General features: G+C 36.8%; 1 long non-coding RNA gene across 2 annotated transcripts in view; it reads right to left on the reverse strand.

The window, feature by feature from the left end:
• Positions 1–690: 690 nt before the first annotated feature.
• LOC126958884 (uncharacterized) overlaps positions 691–21,112 on the reverse strand; it is a 28,254-nt gene continuing 7,832 nt past the window's right edge. The window contains exons 4-6 of one of the 2 annotated variants that reach the window (XR_007727394.1): positions 12,857–12,978; positions 12,133–12,174; positions 691–11,423 (exon numbers count right to left, since the gene is read on the reverse strand). This is a non-coding gene — a long non-coding RNA (uncharacterized LOC126958884). Of the gene's footprint in view, positions 11,424–12,132; positions 12,979–14,271; positions 14,454–21,112 lie in introns of both variants that reach the window. The other variant, XR_007727393.1, reaches the window with a different exon arrangement.

A 21,112-nucleotide genomic window follows, 5' to 3' on the forward strand; every position in this document is an offset into this window, starting at 1 on the left:
TGAGAGGATCACTTGAGACCAGGAGGTCAAGGCTGCAGTGAACCATGCCACTGCACTCCATCCTGTGTGACAGAGAAAGATTCTGTCTCAAAAACAAAGCAAAAGCAGTAAATATCTGGAACTAAAAAATAAAATAAATTAAAAAGAAAATTTACAGGATGGGCTTAAGAGCAGATTGGAAAAAAAATAGAATAAAGTTAGTGAACATGGATGGAAACAAATTATTAGGTTGTTCAAAGTGAAAAACACCAAAAATAAGATTTAAAAATAATGTCGGGTATCCATAGAACAATATTAATAGATGTAATACAAATATATATGTAAAAATTAGAGTCCCGGGGGAAGAGACTGAAAAGTTATATTTTAAATGGCTGAAATCCCCCCAAATTTAACATAAAACACAATATTAACAGATTAAAGAAGTTCAAACAACCAAACAATATAAAGAAAAACACAGAGTCACATCATAACCAAAACTGACTCAATACTTAAGTAAAAAATATCTTAGGAGTCAGAGAAAAATGGTACATTTATATGAAGAGAAAGAATTACACAAAAATAAAGATTTAAATATTAACGGAGTCCAGAAAACAGTGGATTATCTTTGAAAGTGCTTTAAAAAACCCACTAATTCTATGTTTAGTAACAACATATTTAAATGAAGAAGACTTCAAAAAAGACAGTTAAATATAAAATAATCACCATATACTAAAAGAAAAATTATCATCAATAGGCCTGCTATACCAGAAGTGCTAAAGAAAGGTCTTCAGGCAGATGGAAAGAAATTTGAATCTTCAGGAAAAAAATGAAGATCACTGAAGTTGGTTCATATTTATGGAAATATAAGTGATTTGAAAAAAAGTAGTGTTAGAGTGAAGGTAAAATTCTGACTGAGAAGCCAGATTCAAAACTAGCCATTCCGATTGCTCAAGCAGTGTCAAACAAGTCGAGGCAACTGGCATAGCAACTAGCCCTTTACTCCCATTGGTTACAACTCATTTCCCTTGCATTCCCAATAAACCTGAAGACGGACTCAAAATGTCATCAGTCCACTTCCTTCTCTGCATGGGTTAACAAGGGTTAGCAAAGAGGGAGCTGTGGCAAAGCAAGAATTACACAACATTCACATAGAACAGACATATGAAAGCCCCAGAGAGAAAACCTTTTCAAATTTCCCAAATTCAGACATTTTTATGGTCCTTTCCTATCATTTTAAAATAAATCACTATATTCTTAAAGAGTTAATACTTATACCTCTATATCTTATTAAGAAATCACTACATTTTATCTTCTCTTTTTAACACCATCGAACATGGCAGATTGCCAAATTACCCAAATACAACAACAGGATATAGTAATATATATGACAAATAATACATTAGATATAACATAGTAATATATGTTACATAATAAATCAAAAAGAATATTGCATGACTATCGGAGTATCACATTCTCCATTATTTCTATATTCTCTCTCATTCATGACCTCTCTCTCACTCATTCCATCACAAATTTTATTCAACAAACTTTAATGAAACTCTTCCATTTTTATCTTGACATTTTGTCACAAGACAATAGAAAGAAAAAATCCCTGTCAAGGAGGAGCTCGTTATATTTATTCTGGGAAAACAACACAGAACACAAGACAAAGTGTATTGATAAGGATATCAACACAATATTCAAGAGCTTGAAGTGGGGAGCCTAAGAAATCAGGTCTATATGCAGCTATTTACATTAAGGCATACTGATCAATCCTAGGATACTTCATGTCTGCCTGCCCTATAACAATGGTGTCAGTGCAAATGTGCCATCTTAGCATGAATCTATTCAGATGTTCTCTCCAAACCTGCACTTCTTCACTGAGATATTCGGTGGCTGTGGGTAGGAATCCCATATAATGATAATGTTATCACTGAAGAGAACCATGAATCAACAAGACAATTTAACAAAGCCTTGACGGATATGATACTACTTCAAATTGAACAAACAGCAATACCTTTTCCAAAGTTTATAATGTCAGAAGAAATCTTAAACTTATTCACAATAGCTGTAAGAAGCCAGAATGAAAGCAAGACAAGGAGGCACATCCCCTATATACCTAATGTCTCAATATCCTTCTAGAAATCAACTTTCTAACAACTTGGACGGCTCTTTACTGATAAAGCATTTTTCTACAGGTTTTCACCTCCTCAGAAATCTCCACTATGATGTCTTGTGCACTTTCCAAATGTAAGAGCAATGTGAAAAGCTCACAAACACTTTCTTCTTATTTTCCTTATTGTTTCTCTTGGTCTCTTATTTAAAACACATATACTCTTCCCATCTGTTATTAATCAGTAGACATTTCTTCAACACTCCTTGAATCCCAATATTAAACAAATGAACTGGATCACAGAAATAAATGTAACTCTATTGTACAGCAATATAAATACTGTGTTACAGAAACACTGAGTGGTCACACTGAAGTCAGCTACATAGATTGTCCTGTATCGTTCCCTCTTGTGATGGAAAGTCATCAGACAGTGACTATAATCTACGATTCTATCATTGGCCTGTTACAGCCATTCTCCCTAAGAAATTTTAAAAATAGAGTAGTATATAACATGGAAAACATGAATCCTTTCTAAGGACTGACAACACATAAAAAGAGCACTACGATGACATATGTTGACTTTTCCCAGATTACAAAGTCTACCATGCATACGGCTTCCTCTTTGACCGTCTTCCTTTGAGAAAACAGTGAAAAAGAGGACACTAATGGCACAGGCTATACAAGCAGGAAAGAAAACAGGAGCTATATTCTATTACTCCACAAATATCAGTAGGGATTTATGCCTAACCCCTAAAAAACACTTTCACCATAAAAAGTCTAATCTAGCAGATGCTGAGTTCCCTAATACCAGAATCTATATTTACACAATCCAACTCAACACAGTCTACAGAACTTGTGATTTCCTCAGTCATGCCATAATATTCTCAAAAAAGTGTGAAGCAGCTACCTCATATTGGGTCTCTAGAAATTCTTTTTACTCACCCTTCAGGTGATTGGGGCTCATTCATCAAAATTTCACTCATCCATGGTCTAAATTAGTTTAGACCTATTATTACATTAAATATCTGCTACATAAAAGGCTCTGTAAGGTAAAGGAAAGTATGAAGAGGAAAATATCCCTGTCAATAGGAGCTCATTATTTCTAGTCTGTTAGACACAAAATGAAGAAATGAAATGAAATTCGTTAAGTGAAATGTTAAGAGGCGGAAAGTATGTTGGACAATTTTCTACAGACTCATATCTAACCCATATCTAGTTAGGGAATGACAATGTACAATGACTGTACAATTGACCATATGGTCAATACCTTCTTCAGATTAAGCTGGAAAAGAACATCTTCCACAGTGGTACTCTCTCCCTGACTTTACTGATGGTTTTTTTTGTTTGTTTGGTTTGGTTTTGTTTTTTTGAGACACAGTTTCGTTCTTGTCGCCCAGGCTGGAGAACAGTGACATGATCTTGGCTCACTGCAACCTCCCAGCCCCGGGTTCACACCATTCTCCTGCCTCAGCCTCCTGAGTAACTGGGATGACAGGCGCCCACCACCATGCCTGGCTAATTTTTGTATTTTTAGTAGAGATGGGGTTTCACCATGTTGGCCAGGATGGTCTCAAACTTCTGACCTGAGGTGATCCGCCCCCCTTGGCCTCCCAAAGTGCTGGGATTACAGGGGTGAGCCACTGCACCCGGCCTCAACTTTAGTGATGTTATTGTATTTTAAATGTAGGTTCAACACACCTTACCCTTGTCCTACAACTTTCTTTAAAAATTCTACCTTTTGTACATTCTATCTTGCTTTACTCCCTCAATTCCTAGCACCATCCTTTCTTCATCCCTTTTTCACTTATCCATCATTAGGTTGATACTTTTTCTTTCAGCTGGCCCCTCATCCATTCCTTTCCTTCAACAATCTTTGCTAAATGTCTGACAGAAGCCAAAATCAATGAAATGCAATCCTGCCTTAATGAAAACTCTACTGTGGCCGATGAATGCAGGTACAGAAAAGAGACACTGCAAGTGGGAACTCTAATGATAAAGCTACATAAGGATTGCTGTTAGAAGATTGAAAGGATATAATGAAAACATCAACTTTTATCTTGTATACATATAACGTGGAATGAAGAGGATCTAAAATTGTACAACCTGCGAGCAACTCACAGGTATCAGCATGTGTCTATGCTGGGCTAACAATGGTAACCTAATTATAGTACAGACCATCAACTCAAAGGTATTCTTTAATTTGACCTTTTCAATAATAAGAGCACTAAGATCAATGATACTCAATTTTCAAATTGAACTGTCTTTCACTGCCATGCAAAAGTCACTGCCACCTCATTAATTTTTAATCTCACTCTTCATGTATCTTCAGGAACACTACAACCCTTTGGTTTTTACCTAGTAACTCTAGCCACAATCTCCTTTAATGGGTCTTCCTCATTTTGTCAATATCTAAATGCCAGAGCATCCAAAGCATGGTCTCAGGCACATATGTTCCTACTCCCACATACACTCTATCTCTAGATCTCATCCTTTCCCACAGCCATTACGTATTATCTCTATCTCCAAATACCCCCCAACTCAAGCTTCCTATTTACACTTTCAAAACCAAAATCTTAATCTGTGGGTTTAATATGGAACTAAAACTGGCAAAATAGTCTTTTTAAAAATCATGCACTCAAAGAAAAACCAACCCTCCCTAGTAGTTGTTGAGGTCTAAATCATAAGGAGTCCTGTTTCAGTCCCCTTCTCCTCTCATATGGTACCATTCAATGCTTTATCATGTAGGACTGGCAAGGATTTCAAAATACACCCCAAATCCTAGTACTTCATAATACTTTCATGTAAGACAACCTAATGTAACACCTGTGTACAACTTATGTAAATACAACTTCTTACTTCTAGTTTTGCTATTAGTATTTATACCATCCACAGTGATCTTTATCCTACCTAACTTGTTTTAATATATAAAAATATAGAAAGTTAAGTACTGCAGAAAAGAAATTCGTAAACCTAAAAAAAACCCAAAGCAGTTGCCATGTTAATTATGAGTAAAATACAGCCATTGAACAAGGCATTCTTGTTCAAGGCACTTAGGGAGAACACCCACTAAATCTTAGAAATGACTAAATGAGACACGAGAGATGACATTTTTAGAATCTCTAATTCCTGAAGATAAATGAATTTTAGAATCAAATAATCTTGTGGAAAAATCAACATGATTGTCATTTATTCCAAGGTGACAAACGAGGTACAACAATGTAGCAGAGAATATTTCAAACCATCAAATAAACATGAGACTGGTATTTTTAACCAACTGTACACTTTTGTCTTGGAATTAACTTTACTAGATAAATCAAATACCAGAAGAGTCAGAGGTCTGAATTTTTTTGTGCAAATCGTTTATCAGTGAGCAGTGAACCTCAACAAATGCAAGGAGAAATAAAAGGCTACAATCTTCTCCTCGGCTTTCCTTGGTCCGTGTCACTCTCTTCCCACTGGAAGCAAGAGGATCTAATTTGACTGGTGGAATGATACAGTACTTATTGGGCTACTCTTTAGAGGGCACTCACTGTGTTCCAAGGTCAATCACAGATATACAGAGAGGCATTTACGTTCCTCTGCATCCTCTTATCAAGTTCACAGGATGATTAATTGAAGGTTCTTTTCTATTTTTAACAGAGTAAGCCATGTTGTTCGCTTACATGCATCTCCAGGGTATGGGCATGTGGGTTCCATTCAGATTTAAAATTAGAGAGGATGAATTCCTCTGTGGAGTTACTCTACATTTCTCCCCGAATCAAAACGTGTCCTGCAGCACAGTTTCTATTACCATCAGAGAATCACATAATAGTAATGTACTTTAGTGCTGTGATTTCCATTGTTTGTTAAAACTTCCCTCACATCATGGAAGCTTTAGAAGTTTGCTACACTGAGGCTGAATTTATGAATTCGGTATTAAACCACCTTAAATATTCTCATATATATAGCTTTGTGGAACAAGGTATGTTTTAGTCAGGCAGATTCAGGTTTTCTGATACTCCCTTACCGTATTATATGTGAAAGCAACAATATGCATATTAAAACAGTAACAGTATCTTAGGTCCCTGGTGGCCTTTTCCATTTGGTTTCCATTCTTTAGGTAACAAGTTGTTGTTGTTGTTGTTTTTCCTGCTGGCTATTTGTCTATTTGTACATTTATTCACTTGGTGCTTCATTTGTTTACAATCAGTAATTTTTGGCCTTACTTCCGTTTTCTCCATACATCGAATGAACAATATTTACTGGGCCTCTGCTGCAATCCTGCCACTGAAGACTAAGTACAAAGTTACATACAGAGAGCAGGGAACATTCAGACGACCACTTTTGACCAAGACTTAGGTCATGTTCAAGCCTCTGATTCCACTGCACTGGTTTCAAATTACACATTTCCATTAATACCAGGTGGCCTGCACCTCACCAATAATGAACCAGATTTTGAAATATATCAAAGTGATTATTAAAACCACTTCCTCAATCTATCCAAGTCATTGTTCAAAAGTAAGAATGTCTTTATTCTGGGAACCTTCTTTAACTAGCATAAGATGCAGGATTACTACTGGGAGACTAATGCCCTAGTTACAGAGAACACAGAACAGTGTTTGGCTATGTATAGGTTTTAAACAACACAGTCACTGCACAGTAGTCTGAATAATGTACACAAACTTCTCCACAGAGAATGGGAGGGGCCATGTAAGGTGACACATGAAAGAAACTTCAAAAAGCTGAGTTTTTGTCTTCAGATAGCTCCCAAATGCAGTCCCTTCACTGCCAACCTTGGATACTCTAATGGGTTAAATAAACTTAAAGTAATGACAAGCAAAAATTGATAAACAAACACTGGTGATATGTAGGATACAGATCTAGAATCTGAACCCAGATTCCAGCATAATGCTTCACAGTCTATTCCACTGTGAACTGTTGAACACTCTCCCAATAACGAAGGCACACACACATTACACAGATACGTTACATGAAACACTTACCAAAAACAACTTCTTCTCCTTCCACCATGCAATGTATTAGAATCACAACTCTGGGGTTCTATGTGCCCCTCACATTCCACTCCATGGTTTAGACATAAATTCATTAGACTCTTTGGGTAACCCTTTCCCTATATTCTCATATAAATCACCACCTTATTCATTCTTTCAGAATTTCCAGTTGATAAAAGACATTGCTGGACTGTTCTGACAGGCCATGATATACAAACTCTTCCTTACAGTACAAGACACTAAATAATGCATATAAGCAGTAACACAGATTTTTCTTTTTTTTTTTTCTTTTTGAGACGGAGTCTTGCTCTGTCACCCAGGCTGGAGTGCAGTGGCACCATCTCGGCTCACTGCAAGCTCCGCCTCCCAGGTTCACGCCATTCTCCTGCCTCAGCCTTCCGAGTAGCTGGGACTACAGGCACCGCCACCACACCCGGCTAATTTTTTGTATTTTTAGTAGAGACGGGGTTTCACCGTGTTAGCCAGGATGGTCTCGATCTCCTGACCTCATGATCTGCCTGCCTCGGCCTCCCAAAGTGTTGGGATTACAGGTGTGAGTCACCAGGCCCGGCCAACACAGACTTTTTTCTAATCATCACTGACTCAGGTAAAAGTCACCTATGTATGTTAAACCTACTAGGTGAAAGTTTGATGAAAAACAGAATACCTGTATAGTTCCAAATTAATTACAAAGGAATGTTAACTAAAGTGGAAAAGTTCAGTGGACACCAATTGAACCAAGAGACCAAAGTAGTTCAAAGTGAGAAAAAGTGACATTGTTTGTCACCTGATACGATTCACTGAGGAAGACTGAGAATACTGAAGTATTTCTGCTCAAAATGAGTATCTTAAGCCTTTTCATGAGGAAACAAAAAATTCAAAATCTGAGGTATCTCCTTAAAAACTGTTAGCTATTACTTTTTAAAAATACTAATGTGATCAAAGTCCAGGAAACTGTTTCAGATTAAACAAGACTAAAGAGACATAACAACTGAATGCAACTGAAGATCCTTTTCTGGATGTTGTAGAAGTGAAGAAACTGCTATAAAGAACACCTCTGGAAAAATGGGTAAAATGTGAATATGGACTGTATGCTGTTATACTTTTATACTACTGACACATTTCATGATTTTGAAATTTGTACTAAAGTCAATATAACATGCTCAGGCTCTTGGAAAGTAAATGTTGAAGTGTTTTGGTTTACAGGAAGATAATGTCGGTAAATCATTCACCAATAATACATAAAATGATAACACTATGTATAAACACATGAAGGGAGGAGACAGCAAGAAGAGGAAGTGAGGGGAGAACACAACGATGCAGAATAAAAAGTCAATCTGGGTGAAGCGTAAATCAGGTTGCTCTGTGTGAGTCTTGTGATTCTGAATCTAAAATTATTTCAAAAATAGAAAGTCAGAAAAACGCTGGTATGAGGTATACCTAGGGAGTTTATAAACTTCCAGGCGGCACTAAATTTAGAAAATATTAATCATTTCTAACTCAGATAAACAGGATTTTTGGGGGGAGTAGAGGAAAAATTAAGTACTGCCTTATCTGATAAACCATGCATTATTTTATTCTTCTTTTACCCATGGCCATTAATTGTTTAAGTTAGACTTATGTTAAAAATGCCATTTTCACCTATTAGATTGGTTACAAATTTAAAGAAATTTTTTTTTTTTTTTTGAGATGGAGTTTCGCTCTTGTCACCCAGGCTGGAGTGCAGTAGTGCAATCTCAGCTCACTGCAACCTCCGCCTCCTGGGTTCAAGCGATTCTCCTGTCTCAGCCTCCCAAGTAGCTGGGATTACAGGTGTATGCCACCACACCCAGCTAAGTTTTTGTATTTAGTAGAGATGGGATTTCACCACGTTGGTCAGGCTGGTCTGGAACTCCTGTTCTCAGGTGATCCACCTGCCTAGGCCTCCCAAAGTGCTGAGATTACAGGCTTGAGCTACTGCGCCCGACCTAAAAAATTCTTAATACCCATTGTGCACAAGTTTTTATGAAAATTGGCACTTTCATAACAACACCGTTCTGTGGTGGCAGAAGACACCATTTTCAAGAGCAATTTATAGCATCTAACTAAAACGAAACTGATGATCCAACAATGCAACAGCTAGACATCTATCCTGTAGAATTAGGAGACCAACTGCATTAGAATATACATATAGTCAACATTATATGTAGCAACAAAACAAAAAAAAATGAACCTGCTTTCCCAAAACAGAGAAATGGATTCACCCATTGTAATACATACTTTACATCCCATAAAGTCTGTGGGTAAGCTATATTTATTGATTTGGAAACATGTCCATGCCACATTAAAGAACCTTGAAATTTACAAAATAACATCTATCATAATAATCACATTTGTAAATGAATTCCACATAAACTTATATAAGCTCAAAAAGTTACTGACAACTATACTACAAATACTACTTATCAAGTCTAGGAAGTAGGAATGGAAGATAGTAGATAAATGGCCACAGGTTGCTTCTTATCACTGAGTGACTCACTCATTCTTGTTGGCTCTGTTTCAATGAACTAGGTGCCAAGCCTAAGTGAAAAGGAGATACAAAAGAATAAAAACACACAACCCTCAACCTGGTTTTAAGAGCCAAGAATTCAAAGGCTTAAAGCAGATTCTGCCCCATGTTTTACTTTAAATTCCCATGTTGAGGATTCAGAAAAATGACACGGGATGGAATACATTTTCTCGCTTCTGCTTTCCGTGTATCAAAATAAACTTCCGCTGTAAGCCAGAGGTCAGAAAACTACAGCCTGTGGTCCAAATCTGGCCTAACATGTTTTTGTTAGTAAGTTTTACTAGAACACGGCCATATTCATTTGTTTATGAATTGGTTATAGCTGATTTCACATATAATGGCAATGTTGAGTAGTTACAACAGTATGGCCTATGCAGTCTGTTCTTTTACAAATTTTGCTGACCTCTGTATATTGTTATACAGACTACAAAACTCTGTATCATGTTTCATATAATGTAAAGGTGTGTGATTAGGACACTCATCTTCTTATATCCAGACAGCATCCTCAACTTGGAAAATATTAACACAAGAAATAGTATGAGATAAATTAACTTTGGAAGTACAAGAGCATCTTCTGTCCTGGTAAAATAAATGAGTATTGCAAAAGGGAACACAAGTTCTACCTCAAAATCTAGCTGCCAATGAACAAAATAATATAAGGAGACACTAATGGCTGTATACATTCATAAGATTTTTAAACCATTAAATCTTGTGTTAGTAGGATTAACTGACATCAAAGGGATTGATAATATAGTCTTAAAATTCCAGCAATTGTTTGTTATTGCTAACACTGGTCTAGAGAGTTAATATTACTGAATGCCTCCCCTGTATAAACCTATCTAGACAGGTTGGGCAATACAGTAAGCAGTTCCCCAGTGGACAGTGCAGCTTATGTTACAGAAGTAGACAATTAAAACACCAAGTAAACACTATTTTATATTAAGCCCACTTAGGTTAAACAGAAAATAAAGGAAAACCAAGGTTACGTAGATAAAGGGGAAATCTCTTTGGTACACTAAGATTTTTATTCCAGCCCCAAAGAACACTAGTGATACCAAGAAAATGATTATACAACATGTTCTACAAGATGAGATCACAATGGCTCAAAATGGCAGTGCAAGGGTCTCGCTCTCCCTTACACACTCAGTTGTCATGTCATCCAAGTTTGTGTACTTGGAAAGAGGTGAATTATAGTCACTCTCAGATCCTGATCTGGAATGAAATATACTAGGTCTAACAAAAAGGATACTACAGAAGGTCTAGTCCAGACAACACAAATGCTTAAGATTTCATTTGAGACTTGTCCAAAAACTGTGGGCTCCTGATTCAAATGAGGAAAAAAAGTATCTTACACATGGGGGAAAAACAAATCACTGGCACACCAAGGCCCTCTGCTTCTGAGAAAGACTTGCCATAATCTGGAGAGTGACTAGCGTGTCCATGGGGTTGAATTAATTATATTTACCATACACAAATCTCACTTCCATTCGAAAAGTAAAATATAAATTTAAGAAATACAATGAGTTAATACACAAAAATAGAGAGAAGCATGAAATGTATTGAGAGTGCAGAGAAGTACATAAAAACATTCCAGGCAATTACTTGCCAAAAAGCAGGTCACTTCTATTCCTGGACATACTTCTATAAAAGTTGTGCCCCTTGAGAAGCAAAGATGCAAGAAGATCCCAGAAAGAAGCAATAACAACAGCATTTTGGTGATGCTGTAGATGAAACCATTTGGCTATAATCCCATTATCCACATGGTCACCACCTGAGAGTACAGAAGAAGAGACTGCAAATGGAAATAAACAAAACAGGTTGACACAGCCATGCCTGGTGACAGAAATACATCATCTTCAAGTCAAGTAACACTCCATAAAACCAGACTCCTACAATCTGATGTGAAATAACCCAAAACCTACAAAAACCAGGTGCACGTACTGTATGCAAATGATAAAGCTACCATTTTCCTTCCTTTCTCTACACATTTTTTTCTGTGATTTGAATACCTGTCTTCTATTCCAAATTATTTCATGCCAACCAACCACTTATTTATTCTTTGAACCAGCATTTCTTGCGTAGTTTCTTCATTCTAACTTATACACCAGTTCAGGGGTTAGGAATTTTTTTAAAAGACACAATATAAGGAAATATTAAATAAGATACTCTGTGTATTCCACAGTATTCCATTAAGATCTTTCCACAAAATAAAACCCAGTATCCACCCATCAATTCTCCTTGCTACCCTGTATGCTTCTTGCGCAACTTCTAGTAGTACTAAAGTCAATAAAATGTCTGATTTGCTTAAATGTTGGTTATTAACAAACGTTAACTATAAAGTCCTTGATTAAAATATCAACTCAAAATAATCACATAACCACAAAATAGGATGTATGAGAAAAGAAAATTAATTTCAAATAACTCATATAAGAATCTAATGTATCATCAACATAGCAAATAGAACAGCTTCAAAATCAGAATATAGTCCTTAATGATTTTACCTGCAGGAAAGATGTCTTTGTCCTCCTTGACTATGAAAGATGCTTGTGGAGAAAAAAAAAAAAAAAAGGAATGTTGGAAAATATTTGAAGATTTTTTTCATTCACTCATCAAATGAAAGGGTGTTAAGACCCTACTTTTACCACTTCAGTGTTGAAATATTCCTCATCTCCTATCTGCTCACCTTACCTACTTACTGATGATATCCTAAATCATGCAATTGGAACTAAAATTGAACCTGCTGCTCTCATTATAACCCATACTATTTACAGTAAATTCTAATTCCTAATGACTTTGCTCTCTGATGACTTTTAATATCCTATCCATTTTGTTTATTTTCCACAGGCTGCCAGATTTCTTTCTTATCTCCCTCTAGCTGATGAATTTATTCCAAAGCATTCATTCAGTAAAATTTACTGAAATAATATAAAATTTACTGAGTATACAGATAAAAAGTTAGTCTCAGTCCAGATAACATCATATACTATGGTGAGAGTAGGTAAGAGTGGTAAATCAAAACCTGCATAAACTACTTATCAAAACCGTGTCACAATTTAGGGAGCCCTTTTATCTCTTTCATTTCACCTAACTGATAATCACTCCACAAATTCACAATCTTGTGTTTTATAGAATTCATGTATGGTTTTGGATTGTAAAATATCACAAATTAGATTCAATATCAAATTGGTCAAATATAAACAGTACACCAGGGTTTCTGATTCTTACCAGCACTTTTGAAGAATGACGTCTACAAAAACAGTAAACAAGCACAATGATGTGGATTTATATGCAAATATCAGCCAGTGAAGAAGTTCTCACTTCTTAAACTGGTGCCACCTCAGCTATAACTGTGAAAAATACGGGAAAATTGTGACATATGACCGGTTAATATACAGAAGGTGAAGTTCTCTCATTCCTCAACCTCCTAGAGTCTGTAAATTATTAAAATATTGAAAGATCATTTTGATTAATTTGTGAACCCACTGTGGTTAGTTTGTTTTTGCTTATTTACTAACACATGTTGAGAATGCAAAAACAAAACTTTCATAATTTCATAATGAATTTGTCCATGAAAATATACCATTGTCTTTCAAACGTCCATCTTTCCCGTCAACTTTACATATGACTTTATTATTCCATCAGCCCATTCTCATAGTCATCAAATTCCTGTACCATCACCTTGTGAATCAACCCACTGTCCATTAAGCCACTCCAAAGCTATAAAACATGCAGCTATCACCCATGCAACCAATGTATTCGTACCCTGATCCCTACATTTATCCAAGATTTTAGATAGCCGTACTTGTATTCATCATCTAAAGATCCATGCATATAGCATTCCATTTTTGATCCACTCCAATGCTAACACCTAGGCATATAACCATCTGCACCTTCACTAGATAATTCCACTGTGCATATAACCAAACATACACCCAACAGGTTATTGTTTTTGTTTTGTTTTGGAGACGGAGTCTTGCTCTGTCGCCCAGGCCAGAGTACAGTGGCACAATCTCTGCTCATTGCAAGCTCCGCTGCCTCCCGGGTTCACGCCATTCTCCTGCCTCAGCCTCTATAGAAGCTGGGACTACAGGTGCCCACCACCACGCCCAGCTAATTTTTTTGTATTTTTAGTAGAGACAGGGTTTCACCATGTTCGCCAGGATGGTCTCAATCTCCTGACCTCGTGATCCGCCCGCCTCAGCCTCCCAAAGTGCTGGGATTACAGGTGTGGGCCACCGCACCCGGCCCCAACAGGGTTTTAAAACTTGCACTCTCCATCCTCGCATCCAGTCATCTGCTCATATTCTACTTTCCATCCATTTCTTACATTATTCAATATACCAAATTTTGCATGCATCCATCTGTTATTATATCTCAAATTATATTAGAAGATTAATGTATTCATCTTTCAGGGCTTTAAATATCCAATCCCACATAATTTCAATGAGTAGTTATTAAATCCACATAACCATATAATATGAAGAAAATTTCACTAACCAGTCTTGCATCCTTCCATCAATTCACGTCTGCCTGTCTACTACTACAACCATGCTCGAAACCACCAATCCAATCCTGCCTCCTTGAATGCACCTATCCACCAATCACTGAATTATTGTGTGTGATTTTCCCTCTGTACTTACATTGAAGTTGTGGCCACTTCAAAATCTTACTGGCTTAACACATTTACTTCTCACTAATGAAAATATTCCTGTGGGTCTGTTATGATGGCTCTCCAGGAAGCTTTGCTCCATATGATAGATCACTGTTCCAAGGGCATTCACCTCTTTTGGAAATAACACATCAACACATGGTTCTACAATCACTATGGGTAAGATGTAAGGTAGAATCACATATAGGCCATGAAATTCCTGTGCCCATGATACATTTTACATTTTTAATGGGTCACTTTTACTTCCAAAGAAACGAAAAGCCCCTGATTGTTTTAAGACTTAAAGTAATCATCTCTATGAACAGTCAAACATCTTCCACAATGCCTATCTCAAAAATAATTAAGTAGGATAAGGGGATTGGGAAAGTGTGCCAGAGGTAAAAGCTACAGCCAGGGAAAACAAGGAAAAAGTGAGCATCTTCCAGGACCTAATAAAACACTCTCTAGCCCAGTATAGGGAGCCTTCACAATGTATTTCCAGAGGGATTTCAAAATTTCTATGGAAAAGTGATTACTCTCACATTTGATAGCTTAGAGTTTGGAGGTGTATTATGGTTTCCCTGACCCTGCTAATTGTACACTGTACAAAGGGAAATGAGATTCAATTATCTTTTTTTTTTTTTTTGAGATGGAGTCTCACTCTATTGCCCAGGCAGAAGTGCAATGGCACACAATCTCAGCTTACTGTAACCTCTGCCTCCTGGGTTCAAACAATTCTCCTGCCTCAGCTTCCTGGGTAGCTGGGATTACAGTCGCGCAACACCACATCGGGCTGTTTTTTGTATTTTTAGTAGAGACGGGTTTCACCATGTTGGCCAGGCTGGTCTTGAACTCCTGACCTCATCATCTACCAGCCTCGGCCTCCCAAAGTGCTGGGATTACAGGCATGAGCCATTGCGCCCAGCCAAGATACAATTATCTTTAAGTTTCACCTATCTCTGGGCCAATAGTAGGTACACTGAGACATGAGGTACAGATTACTGTGAATTACCTCATGATAGGGAGATAGCATCACTGAGACGTTGGATTTTTACCTGGATGAGGTTTTTGTTGGTTCCCCCTGTGAAGGGGATAAAGTTTTCATTTAAGTAGAAAGTACACCTAGTTTGTGAGACCACAAAAGTATCCTAGAGTAAGCATTATCAGTGTTTAATGTGTCCTTTTTATCCCTTCCTTGAGAAAGCATAAATACAGCTCCTAAATCTCCTGAAGTTTTGGAAAGTCATGGGATTTACCCAATTCCTTTACCCAATTTATCATTACGTATTTAAGAGACAATGGATGATTTTCCATAACTCTACCAAAGCCACAGTGAAAAATAAAACCTTATGCTGTCATAAAAGCAGTAAGAAGCATTAGTCTTAGTGACGTTGGCCCATGAGTTACTGCCATGAGCACGCAGCATCCTTAACAGTCACTGTTGAACAGTTACTGTGACAATTACATGATTACAATCATTACTGATCCTTTCCTAAACTGACCTATCCATACATTCTTTCAGGCACATATCCATCAAATTCATACATTCATACATCCACCTTCAGTTTATTTTGCGTTGTCAATATAGCTGTCCAAAGCTTTTATCCTTACTCCCCTTCCACTCTTGCATCAATCTATACACCCACATACACACACACAAACATGCTTACATGTATACCATACTTCATATATTTATTCTTGTTCCTTAATTTCATCAAAAATGCATTCAAGATCCATCCATCCATCAATCCACACATACAGTCCCATTTGCACATCATCTACTTGTGATTCCATTATTATTCCTGATCTTATACCCATTTATATGCCCATTCCCATCTGTTAATTTATCCATTCATCCTACCATTAATCCAGTCATTCAGTGAAGCAATTAACCACTTATCATTCCCCATTACCCAAGTGCCAACCAGCTGGCCAGGCAGAGCTCCGTACAGCTTGGAGTTTTACATAGTGCCTTGGCTTAACTAAACTTTCTCATACTACTGAAGATCCAATCAGCCAGTCCACAGGCCTAACTTCAAATAATCTTCATACCTTCTGACTTTATAACTGTTAAGCAGAATCTCGGGTTTCCTTTTTTTTTTTTTTTTTTTTCCAGAAGGAGTCTTATTTTATCACCCAGGCTGGAGTGCAGTGGCATGATCTTGTCTCACTGCAACCTCTGCCTTCGGGGTTCAAGTGATTCTCCTCCTTCAAGCCTCCCAAGTAGCCAGGATTACAGGCACGCATCACCACACCCAGCTAAATTTTTTATTTTTGATAGAGATGGGGTTTCGCCATGTTGGCCAGGCTCACCTTGACCTGCTGACCTCAGGTGATCCTCCCGCCTCAGCTTCCCAAAGTGCTGGGATTACAGGTGTGAGGCACCATGCCTGGCCTCCTCCTGAGGAGTTTGCAACCTTCGACAAATACTTCAAAAGCTACCTCAAGTTCTTCCGAAGAAATTAACAGAAGAGAGGAGGCTGGGATTTATTTGGGAACTGCCCTGCTCTCGTAGAGAAAGCTGCTTCACTCACTACTCCAAGTATTTAAAAATGCTATCTTCGTATTAAAGGAACTTTATCCGGAATGTCTGTTCTTCTTCCTAAGATACTGCAAAACCCCCTTCTTTGTTTGACTTATTATTCCACAATAAAAACCTATTTATTCCACAACTCATTAGCTCATGCAGCATCCCATTTTGACAAAATTCTGTTGAAAGCCCAGTACAATTGCAGTTACTACCCAGGGCACCATTAACAAACATGGTTATCTATTATGATGATGAAAGCACCCTAAGCACCATATTACCATTTTTACTTTCTGTAGCCTACATCTCCCCTATCTCTACATTATATCCAAGACATTATCACATAGTGGTATACAAACATCCATCAATCATTCTTACTGCTGCGTATTACTAGAAGATGAATTACGTTTTTTGCCACAGATGATATAAATTTACAAAATATTAAATTCCTACCCATATGTTTTACATTTTATATCACTAGCAGCAACGTATGATTTTCCATAATTCCCAACATGTTGCCAAAAAAAAAATGTTGTCAAACTTTGGACTCTTGCTAATCTGATAGGAGAGAAACTAATTATATCTTAGCTGTATTTTCAATTGTCATTATCCTTATTATGAGCAAATCCAAGAACCCTTTTATATGGTTAATAGCACTTTGTATTTTTTTAGTGAACTATGTGCTCAAGTCACTTTTCCTTTGAGCTGGTATTTTTCCCCAATTATATTATATCTTACATATACCAAAGGTATTCTTATGTGATGTCACAACTAACTTTTCCAACTTTGTCATTTCATTTTTACTATCAATCTTTGTGTTTCTTGTTGCTTCTACAATGTGTATCATCAGTAATTTCCTCAAAATTGGAGAGACATTCATTTGCTTTCTGAAACTGTATAATTTCTGCAGTTTTTAATTTAAACCTCTGATTCATTTTAAATTCTTCATGCTACATACCATGAGAGATGAATCTAATTTCTTACTCATTTGGCTAATAATCTACCCCCATGATTGCAGATAACTTTAATACACTTTGTGTTTCTCATGTCAACTTACAGGTCTTCTATTCCATGACATTACTTTGCTTATAAATGTGCCATTAACATAACTCTAAACACATATAAGATTTTGTAAGTCTGTGATACCCAGTCAAGTCACCTTCCTCATTACCAATCTTTACAACGTCTTCACAATTTTTTTTCTCACAACAAAAGTCACACTCAAAATGTCTGACTGTAGAAAAAACGCCTTTTTTAAAAAAAAGATGAAATTATAAATGGACTCATAATAAAGAACAAAATTCTTCTATACCATCCAGATTTTCCCTGAGGAACTAGAACACCCTGGAATATGTATACACTCCCATAAATAAATACACTGAACACTAAAAATAAGACAGTTCCAAGCAACAAGCTATCGCAAAATGATTAAACAAATTGTTGTTCAAAGTGACATAATGACTGAAAACATAATGGTTTACTTGATTTGTATCTATTTTACCTTCAATTGCTAGTGCATTCCCTCTTAAGGAACATGAAAACAAATACACTCATTGTATCTCTACTCCTTGGTACTAACACATCATGCATTCCTCTTTAGATAGGTCTTATGATGAAAGTTGTGGTCAACTCTTTAAAACATACAACTAATTGATAATGAGCTTTTGTCTTTAATACAAAGCAGACAAACAATACATAAAAATATAGCTCAGGCCGACATTTGGGAATGTGTTCTAACAGGTAGGGAGCTAGTAGCTGAGCACTATAATCACTAAAGTGGGATACTCTGATAACCTTCCCTTTCATCTCAATGTTTAGTATTTTTTGAAAAAAACACTGAAACACTGAGAAAAAAATACTAAACATGACCACAGGGGTGGCATCCTACCATGTGTACAATGTAATTTTTACCAGATAGCATGATGATTACGCTTAAAAGGATTGGTATCTCCAAACCTTAAAATACATTGAGAAGAAATTACAAAAGAAAACCAGCAATTAGTTTATATTTACTGGGTAAGAGATGACTTTTTTTCAAAAAATCAAAGTATGTTATCAGATTATATTTGCAAAACTTTTAAGAAATCTCGTTAGCATGATCTCATGAAAAACTGAAAGCATGACCAGGCCAGGACATCAAATTAATGGGAAAAATAACATCAAAGACTAAAAAGGTCTCTAATATGACAAATATAGAAATATGTAACAAGTTTATAGTAGATCTTGCCAACTATTACTTATGAAGATCTACACATGTAAGGTAATATACCTAATATACCTTTCCAAGCACCCCTTACAAATATGGACTGTACTTTGTCATACAAGAATTCAGACTACATATGGTGTATACACAATATATATTTTGGACCACAGTAGCTCACCAATTCCTTCAGTATACTAAAAATAAAGGGTTGAATCAATCCCCCCCCCTCAAAAAAACCAGCAAATAAGAAATAAGAAATCCACTAGAATACCCAGCCTGGAGTTCAGTGTTGTGATTGTAGCTCAATGCTTAAGTGATCCTCCTGCTTCAGCTTCTGAAATAATTGGGTTCACAAGTGCATGCCACCACACCTAATTTTTTTTTCTTCTTTCTGTGAAGACAGGTTTCACTAGTTGTCAATGCTCATCTGGAACTCCTGGGCTCAAGCAAAATGCCTTGGCCTCCAAAAATGCTATGATTGCAGGCTTGAGACACCATGCACAACCTTGAGAAATTTAAATGAGGATTGTTTTCTTTGTGTGTTTAGAAGGCACATAGGGATTTTAGTAAATTTTACTAGGTAGAGATAGGATATTGCAATTATTTTGAAAATTGATACATAAAAATATAAACCTATTCAGGATTAAATCACCATGGTAACTGTAATTTTCAAAATAGGGAAAAATGTTGATAGTTATTAATTCTAGTTGCTAGATAATAGAAGGTACATTATTCAGTTCTCATTTCTGGTGACTTCAATTTCTCATAATAAATAACAAATATTTCCTCAAAAAGCAAGTTCATGAAATTACCAAATAACTCAGCAATTTCATTCCCCTATATACATACTCAGATATGAAGACATGAACCCAGATATTTGTATGCCAACGCTCAAATACTAATGGACATATTTTTAAATGTATTCATCTCTTAATGGACACTGTGAATGTTTTGGTGAGCACGGGCATATAAAATGGCCATTAGCAGAGGAATAGATTCAAAATTGTGTCCATTAGCAGATGGATAAAAAATGTGGTGTTATATGTGTATACACACACATACACTTATACACACACATATACATACACAAGATGAATTTACTCAGTCATAATAAGAAATGAAGTTCTCATGTATTACATGAAACTTGAAAGCATTAGGTGAAATATGCCAGGAACCAAAAAACATGAAATACCTACAATAGGCAAAATCAAATGCAGGAAACATGATTGGGGAGACAAGGGACTAGGGATTAGAGTAACAGGTATACAGTTTCCAATTAAGATGACAAAAGTTCTGAAAATGGTGATAGTTACACAACACTGTGAGTGCATTTAATGCTAACGAGTAATATAATTAAATCTGGTTAATATGGCAAAATTTATGTCATGCATAATCCATCACAATTGAAAAGTAACAAAATTATAGAACACAACTTTTATTGATAATCAGAAAGTGGGCAGATTCATTTGACTACTGTAAAACAAGCTGGGCAGAGTGGCTCACGCCTAGAATCCCAGGACTTTGTGAGGCTGAGACTGGGGGACTCTTTGAGTCCAGGAGTCCAAGATGAGGCTAGGCAATATAGTGAGACCCCATCTCTTCAGAAAAGAAAAATTATCCAGGCATGTCTGTAGTCCCAGCTACTCAGAAGGCTGAGGCAGGAGGGTCCCTTGGGCCCAAAAAGTCGAGGCTGCAGTGAGCTATGATAGTGCCACTGCACTACAGCCTGGGGACAGAATGAGAAACTATATCCAAACAAAAAAAACTGGTGAGCTGAGGGTTCTGGGAGGATGGCAGAGCAAGATGCACCAGAACTCTTTCTCCCCCTGAGATGACAAATACACCAGAATAATCGGTATAACTGGTATGGAACTCTGGAGGATTGTATTAACCTCTAAATTCAGGTTTATTCAGGTTAATTTCACTCAACATCAACTCTTAGCAAAGTACAAATTACCTAGCCCTAACTCCTACAGCCTCACACAAGGTAGCTGTGCACATTTCTGGAACAACTTACATACAGCTTGCAGAAGGAGTGAGGGTAGGAATAAACAAAAAACAAAACACACCACTCTGATATACAAACACTGAGAGGCTGTGCTC

Source organism: Macaca thibetana, chromosome 7, assembly GCF_024542745.1.
Source record: "Macaca thibetana thibetana isolate TM-01 chromosome 7, ASM2454274v1, whole genome shotgun sequence".
NCBI classification, from domain to species: Eukaryota; Metazoa; Chordata; class Mammalia; order Primates; family Cercopithecidae; genus Macaca; species Macaca thibetana.